Genomic DNA, 12,099 nt, shown 5'->3' with positions numbered 1-12,099 from the left:
GGTCGGCCTGCAGTGAGCGAAGAAACGGTTGAACGCGTGCGGGCAAGTTTCACGCGTTGCCCGCGGAAGTCGACGAATAAAGCGAGCAGGGAGCTAAACGTACCACAGCCGACGGTTTGGAAAATCTTACGGAAAAGTCTAAAGCAGAAGCCTTACCGTTTACAATTGCTACAAGCCCTGACACCCGATGACAAAGTCAAACGCTTTGAATTTTCGGCGCGGTTGCAACAGCTCATGAAAGAGGATGCTTTCAGTGAGAAACTTGTTTTCAGTGATGAAGCAACATTTTTTGTTATTGGTGAAGTGAACAGACACAATGTGCGAATCTGGGCGGTAGAGAATCCTCACGCATTCGTGCAGCAAATTCGCAATTCACCAAAAGTTAACGTGTTTTGCGCAATCTCACGGTTTAAAGTTTACGGCCCCTTTTTCTTCTGCGAAATAAACGTTACAGGACACGTGTATCTGGACATGCTGGAAAATTGTTCATGCCACAACTGGAGACCGACAGCGCCGACTTCATCTTTCAACAGGATGGTGCTCCACCGCGCTTCCATCATGATGTTTGGCATTTCTTAAACAGGAGATTGGAAAACCGATGGATTGGTCGTGGTGGAGATCATGATCAGCAATTCATGTCATGGCCTCCACGCTCTCCCAACTTAACCCCATGCGATTTCTTTCTGTGGGGTTATGTGAAAGATTCAGTGTTTAAACCTCCTCTACCAAGAAACGTGCCAGAACTGCGAGCTCGCATCAACGATGCTTTCGAACTCATTGATGGAGACATGCTGCGCCGAGTGTGGTAGGAACTTGATTATCGGCTTGATGTCTGCCGAATCACTAAAGGGGCACATATCGAACATTTGTGAATGCCTAAAAAAACTTTTAGAGTTTTTGTATGTGTGTGCAAAGCATTGTGAAAATATCTCAAATAATAAAGTTATTGTAGAGCTGTGAAATCACTTCAATCATTTGTAATGACAGTATGTAAACAGGCACAATACGGCGCTGAGGTCGGCAACGCCTATGTAAAACAATAAGTGTCTGGCGCACTTGCTCGATCGGTTACCGCTGCTACAATGGCATGTTATCAAGATTTAAGTGATGAAAGTTGTAAGACGTCGTGGTCTCCTGACCTTCAGTGCTTACATATTCCACCCTCAAAATGATGTTCCGCACATCAAGACGCTTCATTCGAACCCAAACTCGATAAGATAAAGTCAATGTTGTATGAATTCATGTAAACGATATGCAATTGACAAGTGAGCGCACCGTGGTTGAAATACTCGAGGCTGGCGTGGACACATACATTCCAGACACGACGGTCACAGAGGCTTTTAGTTCGGCAGAGAGGCCGCTCAACGGGACGTCGGTCCCTTCAGAGGACGACCCAGCCCGTGTCGGCCGGTGACCGCCCGTAGCGGACAGCGTGGGCCCGAGTGGAAAGGTGGAACGACCCCGTGTTCGGCTTAAAAGCAAATTCCGCTACACTGTGTGGAAGCGGCCAGCCTACGCATTCTTTACACGTAGCACGCAGTTTCAGAGATTTTCACAGGGAGATAGCAAAACGCCAAACGCCAGTGCTACAGATTTCCAGATTGGTCGCCTTAAACGAAACGTCATTCTCGAGTTTTAGAAGACCAATGCTGATTGGCAGACGATATTTCTGAGGCCTTAAGCTGAAGGAATGGAAGAGACCGAAAGATATACCCCTTCACGTCTGGCGTGGAGAGGCGCCGTTCCGTTGTCGCTCTTGGAGCGAGAACACGTAACGAGAGCGTGCGCGCTCGTACGTGGACTCGAAAGAGTGAGGAACAAGTCTCTCCTCAGTACTTCACTGGGAGAGTACCTCTGTCAAGAGCTAATCAAAGGGTGACTCTATACTGAGTACTTGCGATTAAGCGTTGTTCACTGTGTTGGCCGCCACACTTATTGTGAACGGACAGAATTATAGTTAAACGCCTGCGAGCGAATTTTGAGTGGCATCGCGGTGGACTGGTTATCTGACCGTTGTACCACGCCAATAGTTAGACTAGGGGCGAATAGGAATCCATGACTTCATCAAGGCATAGGGACAGTTTGATTGGCGAAGGTCAACCCAGATAGAACGAGAGTTATCTTCTTTGTCAGCAGTGAGCGGCGCAGACAGCAGTCATCGCAGCTTACGGTATTCTGCGCTAAAGCTATTGCTAGCCCCATATTTCCTCCACAACAGTACACTTCACTGCATTTGACACGCGACAGCCTTGACCGTATCTAGCAACATTCTAAAGGATAATTATTCAAGTTGAGTAGACGCGCCTCTCTGCCATTCTGCCAAGTCAACAACCATCTTAAACTTTGTACAGAAATTTCATTAGCGAATCCTGTCCTTGAGAGGTAACTTCACATTCCAAAAAGAACCAGGATATAACTTCTTCAATTCATAACTAAAAGTGCCATTGTGATTTCTCAGAATTTTTGCAAAATAAAAAATAACTTTCGTTAGTTCCATGTTTTTCTTACACTAACTAGCACTACTCCAATACCCAAGTATCCCACTAGTTACGTAAGAAATTTTGTGAATTTTTGTGTCATTTCCTTACAGCGGACGACTCCAGAAGATATTTATTGCTGAAAGTTTTTCAGGCATTTCTCTTTAGAACTTTAGGAGCGTCTGTCTGACTTCTGTAGTAGTGTGTGGGTGGGAATTGCATCTTGCAGGAGCCACAGGGTAAAGGGTACATCTCAGATTAATCCGTTGCGCAGAATAACAGAATAATAGATCAACCCCACACCTCAGAAAGTCTCTTCGGGTTTGCTGCCGGATCCTAAAATCAACTTGACTCGATATTTCGGCGATCCAACTGGTCGCCGTCTTCAGGAAAACGCTGCTTCTGCTGATGAGTCCCGCTGAGAACTGACGCCAGGCTGCAAATCGACGTCCTATAAAGGCCACCGTCCAGTACACGGCGTATGCGCCGCCCATCACCGTTGCTGCCCTCCAAGACACGGATGTGGCGCCGCCCTTAGTGGAACACTGCTGGCAACGACATATCGCACTCAGGGCCGCACCGAAGAACGTTCAGTTTTGATGCGAGATAATACAGGATTCCACGTTTTGCTAAGAGGAAACCCATTGTCTCTGTTGATCAAATTATCAGCCAACCTAATTTCAATCGCCTCTTCATAGATCCCAAGAGTTGTCATCCACCACACCAACGCAGTGGCGTCCTTAGGACTTTGGTACGGAGAGCATATGCCATTTCCGACGCGGACAGCTTAACCCAAGAACTTGAGCATTTGATGGCTGTTTTTAAGGAAAATGGATTTTCCGAGAAGCAGATTCGTCGGGCTGCGGAGTTTGGACCATCTTCGGAGGTGTATGAAGAGGAACATAGATCTGTGGAGTTTCTTCCTTATGCTGGAAGCTTATCGTTTAAGATTGGACGAATTTTAAGGAATTTTAACATTAAGAGTGTGTTCCGTCCACCTAAGTTTAGGTCATTGCTCGGCTCTGTGAAAGATGATTTGGGGCTTAGGAAATCCGGTGTGTACAAAATTCCGTGTCAGTGTGGGAAAGCTTACACTGGTCGTTCGATTCGCACAGCGCAGGACAGGTGTGTGGAACATCGCCGTCATACGAGGCTACAACAGCCGGAAAAATCGGCTGTAGCAGAACACTGCTTAAATGAGGGACACAGTATGAAATTTGATGAAACTGTGGTAGTTGCCAACATTTCCGGTTTTTGGAACAGTGTCTATAAAGAGGCGATTGAAATTAGGTTGGCTGATAATTTGATCAACAGAGACAAGGGGTTTCCTCTTAGCAAGACGTGGAATCCTGTATTATCTCGCATCAAAATTGAACGTTCTTCGGTGCGGCCCTGAGTGCGATATATCGATGCCAGCAGTGTTCCACTAAGGGCGGCGCCACCTCCCTGTCTTGGAGGGCAGCAACCGTGATGGGCGGTGCATACGCCGTGTACTGAACGGTGGCCTATATAGACGCCAATTTGCACCCTGGCGTCAGTTCTCAGCGGGACTCATCAGCAGAAGCAGCATTTTCCTGAAGATGGCGACCAGTTGGATCGCCGAAATATCGAGTCAAGTTGATTTTAGGATCCGGCAGCAAACCCGAGGAGACTTTCAAGACTTATTACGACGAGAAAGCCTACGTAATCACAAGATTTAAGTGAGTTTGAACGTGGTGTTATAGTCAGAGCACGAGCGATGGGACACATCTCCGAGATAGCGATGAAATGGGGATTTTCCCGTACGACCATTTCACGAGTGTACCGTAAATATCATGAACCCGGTAAAACATCAGATCACCGACATCGCAGCCGCCGGGAAAAGATCCTGCAAGAGCAGGATCAACAACGATTGAAGAGAATGGTTCCACGTGACAGAAGTGCAACCCTTCCGCAAATCGCTGCAGATTTCGTTGCTGGGCCACCAACAAGTGTCAGCGTGCGAACCATTCAACGAAACATCATCAATATGGGCTTTCGGTGCAGAAAGCCCACTCGTGTACCCTTGATGACAGAACAACACAAAGCTTTACGCCTCGCCAGGACCCTTCAACACCGACATTGGACTGTTGATGACTGGAAACATGTTTCCTGTTGGGACGAGTCTCGTTCCAAATTGTATCGAGCGGATGGACGTGTACGGGTAAGGAGACAACGTCATGAATCTATGGACCCTGCATGTCAGCTGGAGGAGGCTCTGTAATGGTGTGGGACGTGTGCAGTTGGAGTGATGTGGGACGCCTGATACGTTTTGATTCTTCTCTGACAGTTGACACGTACATAAGCATCCTGTCTGATCACCTGCATCCATTCAAGTCAATTGTGCATTTCGATGGATTTGGTCAATTCCAGCAGGACAAAGCGACACCCTGAAAGTCCTGAATTGCTACAGAGTGGCTCCAGGAACACTCTTCTGATTTGAAACACTTCCGCTAGGCACCAAATTCCCCAGTCATGAACATTATTTAGCAAATTTTGGATGCCTTTCAACGTGCTGTTCATAATAGATCTTCGTACTGTTACGGATTTATGGATAGTCATGGAGAATTCATGGTGTCAATTCTCTCCAGCACTACTCCAGACATTAGACGAGTACATGCCAAGTCGTATTGTGACACTTCTGCGTGCTGAAAAAAATGGCTCTGAGCCCTATGGGACTTAACATCTGAGGTCATCAGTCCCCTAGAACTTAGAACTACTTAAACCTAACTAACCTAAGGACATCACACACATCCATGCCCGAGGCAGGATTCGAACCTGCGGCCGTAGCAGGAGCGCGGTTCTGGACTGAAGTGCCTAGAACCGCTCGGCCACAGCGGCCGGCTTCGAACTGGTCCCACACGTGTTCACCGGGAGGAAGGAAGATTATTGTTTAACGTTTGATCGACAACTTTCTCATTAGAGACAGAGCAGAAGCTCGGATATGGAAAGGATGGGGAAGGAAATCGGCCGTGACCTTTTCGAAGTAACTGTGCGGCATTTCCGTTAAGCGATTTGAACCGTCGTCCTCCCGAATGCGAGTCCAGTGTGCTAACCACTGCGGCACTTCGCTTGTTCTATCGAGTGCAGGTAGCGGGTTTTCGCTGGCCATACGCGTACATCAGCAGCACGGATACAGTTTGTTAGAGACACGTGTCACGCGTGGACAAGCAGTGTCGTGTTGAAAAGGAGCACCATCGTATTCACGCGTGAGAGGCAATGCGTAAGGGCGCGGGACCTTTGTGACATACAGCTTTGCCGTCCATTCAGACACTACCAGCCGTGACCTCACATCATACGTCACGGCACCTCACACGGGGCCCACGAGGTATACAGGTCCTGCAACGAACTTGTGACGTCACACTACGAGGTGCATTCAAGTTCTAAAGCCTCCGATTTTTTTTCTAATTAACTACTCACCCGAAATCGATGAAACTGGCGTTACTTCTCGACGTAATCGCCCTGCAGACGTACACATTTTTCACAACGCTGACGCCATGATTCCAAGGCAGCGGCGAAGGTTTCTTTAGGAGTCTGTTTTGACCACTGGAAAATCGCTGAGGCAATAGCAGCACGGCTGGTGAATGTGCGGCCACGGAGAGTGTCTTTAATTGTTGGGAAAAGCCAAAAGTCACTAGGAGCCAGGTCAGGTGAGTAGGGAGCGTGAGGAATCACTTAAAAGTTGTTATCACGAAGAAACTGTTGCGTAACGTTAGCTCGATGTGCGGGTGCGTTGTCTTGGTGAAACAGCACACGCGCAGCCCTTCCCGGACGTTTTTGTTGCAGTGCAGGAAGGAATTTGTTCTTCAAAACATTTTCGTAGGATGCACCTGTTAACCGTAGTGCCCTTTGGAACTCAATGGGTAAGGATTACGCCCTCGCTGTCCCAGAACATGGACACCATCATTTTTTCAGCACTGGCGATTACCCGAAATTTTTTTTGGTGGCAGTGAATCTGTGTGCTTCCATTGAGCCGACTGGCGCTTTGTTTCTGGATTGAAAAATGGCATCCACGTCTCATCCATTGTCACAACCGACGAAAAGAAAGTCCCATTCGTGCTGTCGTTGCGCGTCAACATTGCTCGGCAACGTGCCACACGGGCAGCCACGTGGTGGTCCGTCAGCATTCGTGGCACCCACTGGGATGACACTTTTCGCATTTTCAGGTCGTCATGCAGGATTGTGTGCACAGAACCCACAGAAATGCCAACTCTGGAGGCGATCTGTTCAACAGTCATTCGGCGATCCCCCAAAACAATTCTCTCCACTTTCTCGATCATGTCGTCAGACCGGCTTGTGCGAGCCCGAGGTTGTCTCGATTTGTTGTCACACGATGTTCTGCCTTCATTAAACTGTCGCACCCACGAACGCACTTTCGACACATCCATAACTCCATCACCACATGTCTCCTTCAACTGTCGATGAATTTCAATTGGTTTCACACCACGCAAATTCAGAAAACGAATGATTGCACGCTGTTCAAGTAAGGAAAACGGCGCCATTTTAAGTATTTAAAACAGTTCTCATTCTCGCCGCTGGCGGTAAAATTCCATCTGCCGAACGGTGCTGCCATCGCTGGGACGTATTGACAATGAACGCGGCCTCATTTTAAAACAATGCGCATCTTTCTATCTCTTTCCAGTCCGGAGAAAAAAAATCGGTGGCCTAAGAACTTGAATGCACCTCGTAGTCGGCTCGAGGCCCACGAGAAAGGCCGCGGCGCGTACGTCACGAAGGTAGGCCTGACCTCGCTCACTCGCTTAACTCAACGGGAAAAATGCGTTTCTGAACCTGTTACTTCGCAGCTGGGTGTGTACGTACTAATGAGAATTGCATCTTCTACTGGAATCTGCTATTATTAAGTCTTAGTCATTACTAGTCGTACAACAAGATTTAAAATCAATTCTCGACATAAATGGTAAACGGCTTGTTTACAGCATTTAGTATCTCATCCTCATTTCATAGATGATGTGGTGTCTATGCAACTGATAATCATTTTAGTATGATTTTAATTGTATTGTACCCCAGTACAGCCGCAACCAATTATTAGTAGGTCTATGGACTCCCTATCATTGTAGGATTAATAACAGCAAGATACCATAGTAGTGGATTCCAGCAGAAGATGCGATTCTCTATTGTTCATAGACACTAGTGACTAGTAAACGGGTGTAGAAACGCAGTTTGTCTGCTGAATTGAGCGAGCTTGGCCTACCTTCGTGACGTAAGTGCCGCGACCTGCCTTTCACGTAAGCCGCGAGTCGGCTTGTCCGCCACACTTCGTAAACGCTCGGCTTCGTGCAGGGCCCACGGGAAATCAGTAGGTAATTGTAAAGGTACCCATTAAAGGCCGTAGTTTCATCCTGTACTGTCGAGAGCGTGGATGTAATTAAACGCGCAGTCAAGAGTTATTAAATTTGTGTAAAATAGTTACTCGCTCCCCGCCGGTGACGGCTGCTGGCATTCGTAAGACCTGGTCTGCGCTGTGTCGTGGCGTACGCGACATGGCATGCCACTCTCGTTGGTCTCGACCTCACACCATGACGCCTGATGTAACACCGCCGAGCCTCTCCAAAACACTGGAAGAAGAGAACCTCTCGCCGGTGATGGTCATCCAGCGCAGTGCGGACCCACGATTCATCGCTGATTAAGAAGCGATGCCATTCGCCAGCAGTTCACGCTTACCGGTGACGGACGGCACCACCCCGGTGGGAGCCGTTTGTGTTGTAGTGCCACTGCTAACGCTCATTCCCTAGTGCGACTGCTGCGGCATGAGACAGAATGCTGCAGAGAGCCAGTTACTTGTTTCCGGGTGGCAGGCACAGACGTGATAGCGCTACGATGCGTTTTGTGCACAATACCGTAATTCTCTCTTGTGGTGGTGAGACTTGTTCGACCGGAACCCTGACGACGAGTGGAGCTGCCAACATGAGTAACGTAGAAGTAAATATCCTCGGAGTAGTGAAGCAACTTAAATCTCTTAATAAAAGCAAGTCTTCTGGTCCAGACTGTATACCAGTTAGGTTCCTTTCGGAGTAAGCTGATGCATTAGCTCCATCCTTAACAATCATATACAAACGTTCACTCGACGAAATATCCGTACCCAAAGACTGGAAAGTTGCACAGGTCACACCAATATTCAAGAAAGGTAGTAGGAGTAATCCACTACATTACAGGCCCGTATCGTTAACGTCGATTTTGGAACATATATTGTGTTCAAACATTATGATTTACCTCGAAGAAAACGGTCTATTGACACACAGTAAACTCTGGTTTAGAAAGCATCGTTCCTGTGAAACACAACTAGCTCTTCATTCACATAAAGTGGTTGGTTCAAATGGCTCTGAGCACTATGGCACTTAACTTCTGAGCTCATCAGTCCCCTTGAACTTAGAACTAATTAAACCTAACTAACCCAAGAACATCACACACATCCATGACCGAGGCAGGATTCGAACCTGCGACCGTAACGGTCGCGCGGTTCCAGACTGTAGCGCCTAGAACCGCTCGACCACTCCGGCCGGCCTCACATAAAGTGTTGAGTGCTATTTGTAAGTAGACTGTATAGGTTTTTTTTATTGGTAACGCCACATAGCGCTCTGTATGAAAATCACTGGCTGTTCTGTGTGCAGTCTGTGGCTGGTTTCCATTGTTGTTGGCTATTGTAGTGTTGGGCAGCTGGATGTTAACAGCGCGTAGCGTTGCGCAGTTGGAGGTGAGCCGCCAGCAGTGGTGGATGTGGGGAGAGAGATGGCGGAGTTTTGAAATTTGTAAGACTGGATGTCATGAACTGCTATATATATTATGACTATTAAGGTAAATACATTGTTTGTTCTCTACCAAAATCTTTCTTTTGCTAACTGTGCCTATCAGTAGTTAGTGCCTTCAGTAGTTAGAGTCTTTTATTTAGCTGGCAGTAGTGGCGCCCGCTGTATTGCAGTAGTTCGAGTAACGAAGATTTTTGTGAGGTAAGTGATTTGTGAAAGGTATAGGTTAATGTTAGTCAGGGCCATTCTTTTGTAGGGATTTTTGAAAGTCAGATTGTGTGGCGCTAAAGAAAAAAAATATTGTGTGTCAGTTTAAGCACAGCCATGTATAAATTTTTCTAAGGGGACGTTTCATATAGACAAGGGATTTCAGATCAATTCCGTATTTCTGGATTTCCGGAAGGCTTTTCACACTGTACCACACAAGCGGCTTGTAGTGAAATTGCGTGCTTATGGAATATCGTCTCAGTTATATGACTGGATTTGCGGTTGCCTTTCAGAGAGGTCACAGTTCCTAGTAATTGACGGAAAGTCATCGAGCAAAACAGAAGTGATTTCTGGCGTTCCCCAAGGTAGTGGTATAGGCCCTTTGCTGTTCCTGATCTATATATACGATTTCCGAGACAATCTGAGCAGCCGCCTTAGGTTGTTTGCAGATGGCGCTGTCGTTATCGACTAATAAAGTCATTAGAAGATCAAAACAAATTGCAAAACAATTTAGAAAAGATATCTGAATAGTGCGAAAATTGGCAGTTGACCCTAAATAACGAAAAGTGTGAGGTGATCCACACGAGTGCTAAAAGGAATTCGTTAACTTTGGTTACATGATAAATTTGTCTAATCTAAAAGCCGTAAGTTGAACTACATACCTAGGAATTACAATTACGAATAACTTAAATTGGAAGGAACACACAGAAAATGTTATGGGGAAGGTTAACCAAAGACTGTGTTTTATTGGCAGGACACTTAGAAAATGTAACAGACCTACTAAGGAAACTACTTGTCCGTCCTCTTTTAGAATGCTGCTGCGCGGTGTGGGATCCTTACCAGATAGGACTGACGGAGTACATCGAAAAAGTTCAAAGAAGGGCAGCACGTTTTGTATTATCGCGAAATGTGGGAGAGAGGTCACTGAAATGATACAGGATTTGGGCCGGACAGCCGGCCGGAGTGGCCGTGCGGTTCTAGGCGCTACAGTCTGGAACCGAGCGACCGCTACGGTCGCAGGTTTGAATCCTGCCTCGGGCATGGATGTGTGTGATGTCCTTAGGTTAGTTAGGTTTAAGTAGCTCTAAGTTCTAGGGGACAGATGACCTCAGATGTTAAGTCCCATAGTGCTCAGAGCCATTTGAACCATTTTTGAACGATTTCGGGACCCAAATATTGTGGAAAGAGATCAGTATCGGGGAAGATCCCTAATGTTGTGGGCAGGGATTATCTTGACCTGCTGAACACCTCTTCACGGAATTGTATGGGTAAATTAGCGAGGTTTAACTCCTGTCAGGTATGGTGAGGAGATTTTGGGACCTCACGTGCGGTTGTTGCGAGGTGCTGTGGACCCGGATTTCGTATTGAGGACGATAATGCTCGACCTCATAGAGCATGGGTGGTTGATTTATTCTTCTAACTGGAAGATATTGTACATGTAGCGTGGCCTGCTCACTCTCCCGACTTGAATCCCATATAGCATGTGTGGGATCCACTAGGGAGACAGGCTGCATCCTGTCAGCATCCACAAACCACTCTCCAAGACTTGCGAGCAGCTCTGCAGGAAGAACAGGCGTTATAGCCTCAATATGAGATTGGGGACATCATTCACAGCGTGCCCCCTTGCTGTCAGGCTCGTATTGCTGCCATGCTGAGCGCATTAACCAGTTGTTGGAACGTGTGTGTAAATCCGTTAAGTTGGTGAAAGTGAAGAACATTTTTTCTTACCCTTATGCATGTTGCAGTTGTTAATGTTATGTATTATTTACATTGGTTCTATATTATTATAACCCGTGTATACTTTTTGTGGAAAAATAAACGCAACGTTGCCAAAATAAACGGTTGTTGCTTAAATTTTGGACACCAATTATTACACTATGCGCATTGTTAGACCACAAGTTTCGTGATTTATAATTCTAGACTACACTATTACCATACTACACAGCACTGCACTGCACTGCACAACACTACCCCACTGTACTTGGTATTAGAACCAACCTGGACCTCTCATTTGTCTGGATGGTTAGCCCCCGGGGCGCTGAGGTGCAACTCAGGATTGACAGGGCTATGCTGTTTGCCAAACAAGGTGTAGAGATTGGGAGATGGCTGACAGAGTCTCGGGAAGTCCTTCCGGGTCCTTCCCGAGGCCCGTCTCCTTTGCTGCTTCCAGAATGTGGTTGTAAGTGGATGTTCTGCCGTGGCGCGTCGCGTTATCATGATGTAAGGCCTCTTATTGGTTGTCTCTCGGCCATGTAGGCTTCCAGTTCACAATCTGATACCTTATCTGTGAGCGAGTTCAGCTTATGCCACAGTTCCTCATACCTTTTTTATGTTATGGACTGTTGAACTTCCAAATGCGTCCCTGTCCTAGTCTGTAACACATTGTCTAACAGCACACTCCCAGACGGTGCGATCCGGGGTATAGATTACTCCACATTCACGAGTGTCTGTGATGTGCTATCGTATTTTTCTAGTGTGTAGCTGGGATACGGACCATGTCCCGATAGGCAGTTTATAGCTCCCTTGGTCGGGACGAAGTATGTCATTCTCGTTCTTTCTTTTATGTTGGGGAGGACCCGGTAGGGTCTCCTCCCTGCTTCTGCTCCGTCCCAGATTTCTTGCCATTCTCTATC

General features: G+C 46.9%; 1 protein-coding gene across 2 annotated transcripts in view; it reads left to right on the top strand.

The window, feature by feature from the left end:
• The window catches only part of LOC126101609 (endoglucanase E-4-like), a 448,421-nt gene that overhangs the window by 281,167 nt on the left and 155,155 nt on the right, over positions 1–12,099 (top strand). The gene's annotated exons all lie outside the window — the stretch shown is intronic.

Source organism: Schistocerca cancellata, chromosome 9 (assembly GCF_023864275.1).
Source record: "Schistocerca cancellata isolate TAMUIC-IGC-003103 chromosome 9, iqSchCanc2.1, whole genome shotgun sequence".
Taxonomy (NCBI): Eukaryota; Metazoa; Arthropoda; class Insecta; order Orthoptera; family Acrididae; genus Schistocerca; species Schistocerca cancellata.
Note: the sequence above shows the minus strand (reverse complement) of the source record. Positions and strands in the feature narration are given on the sequence as shown.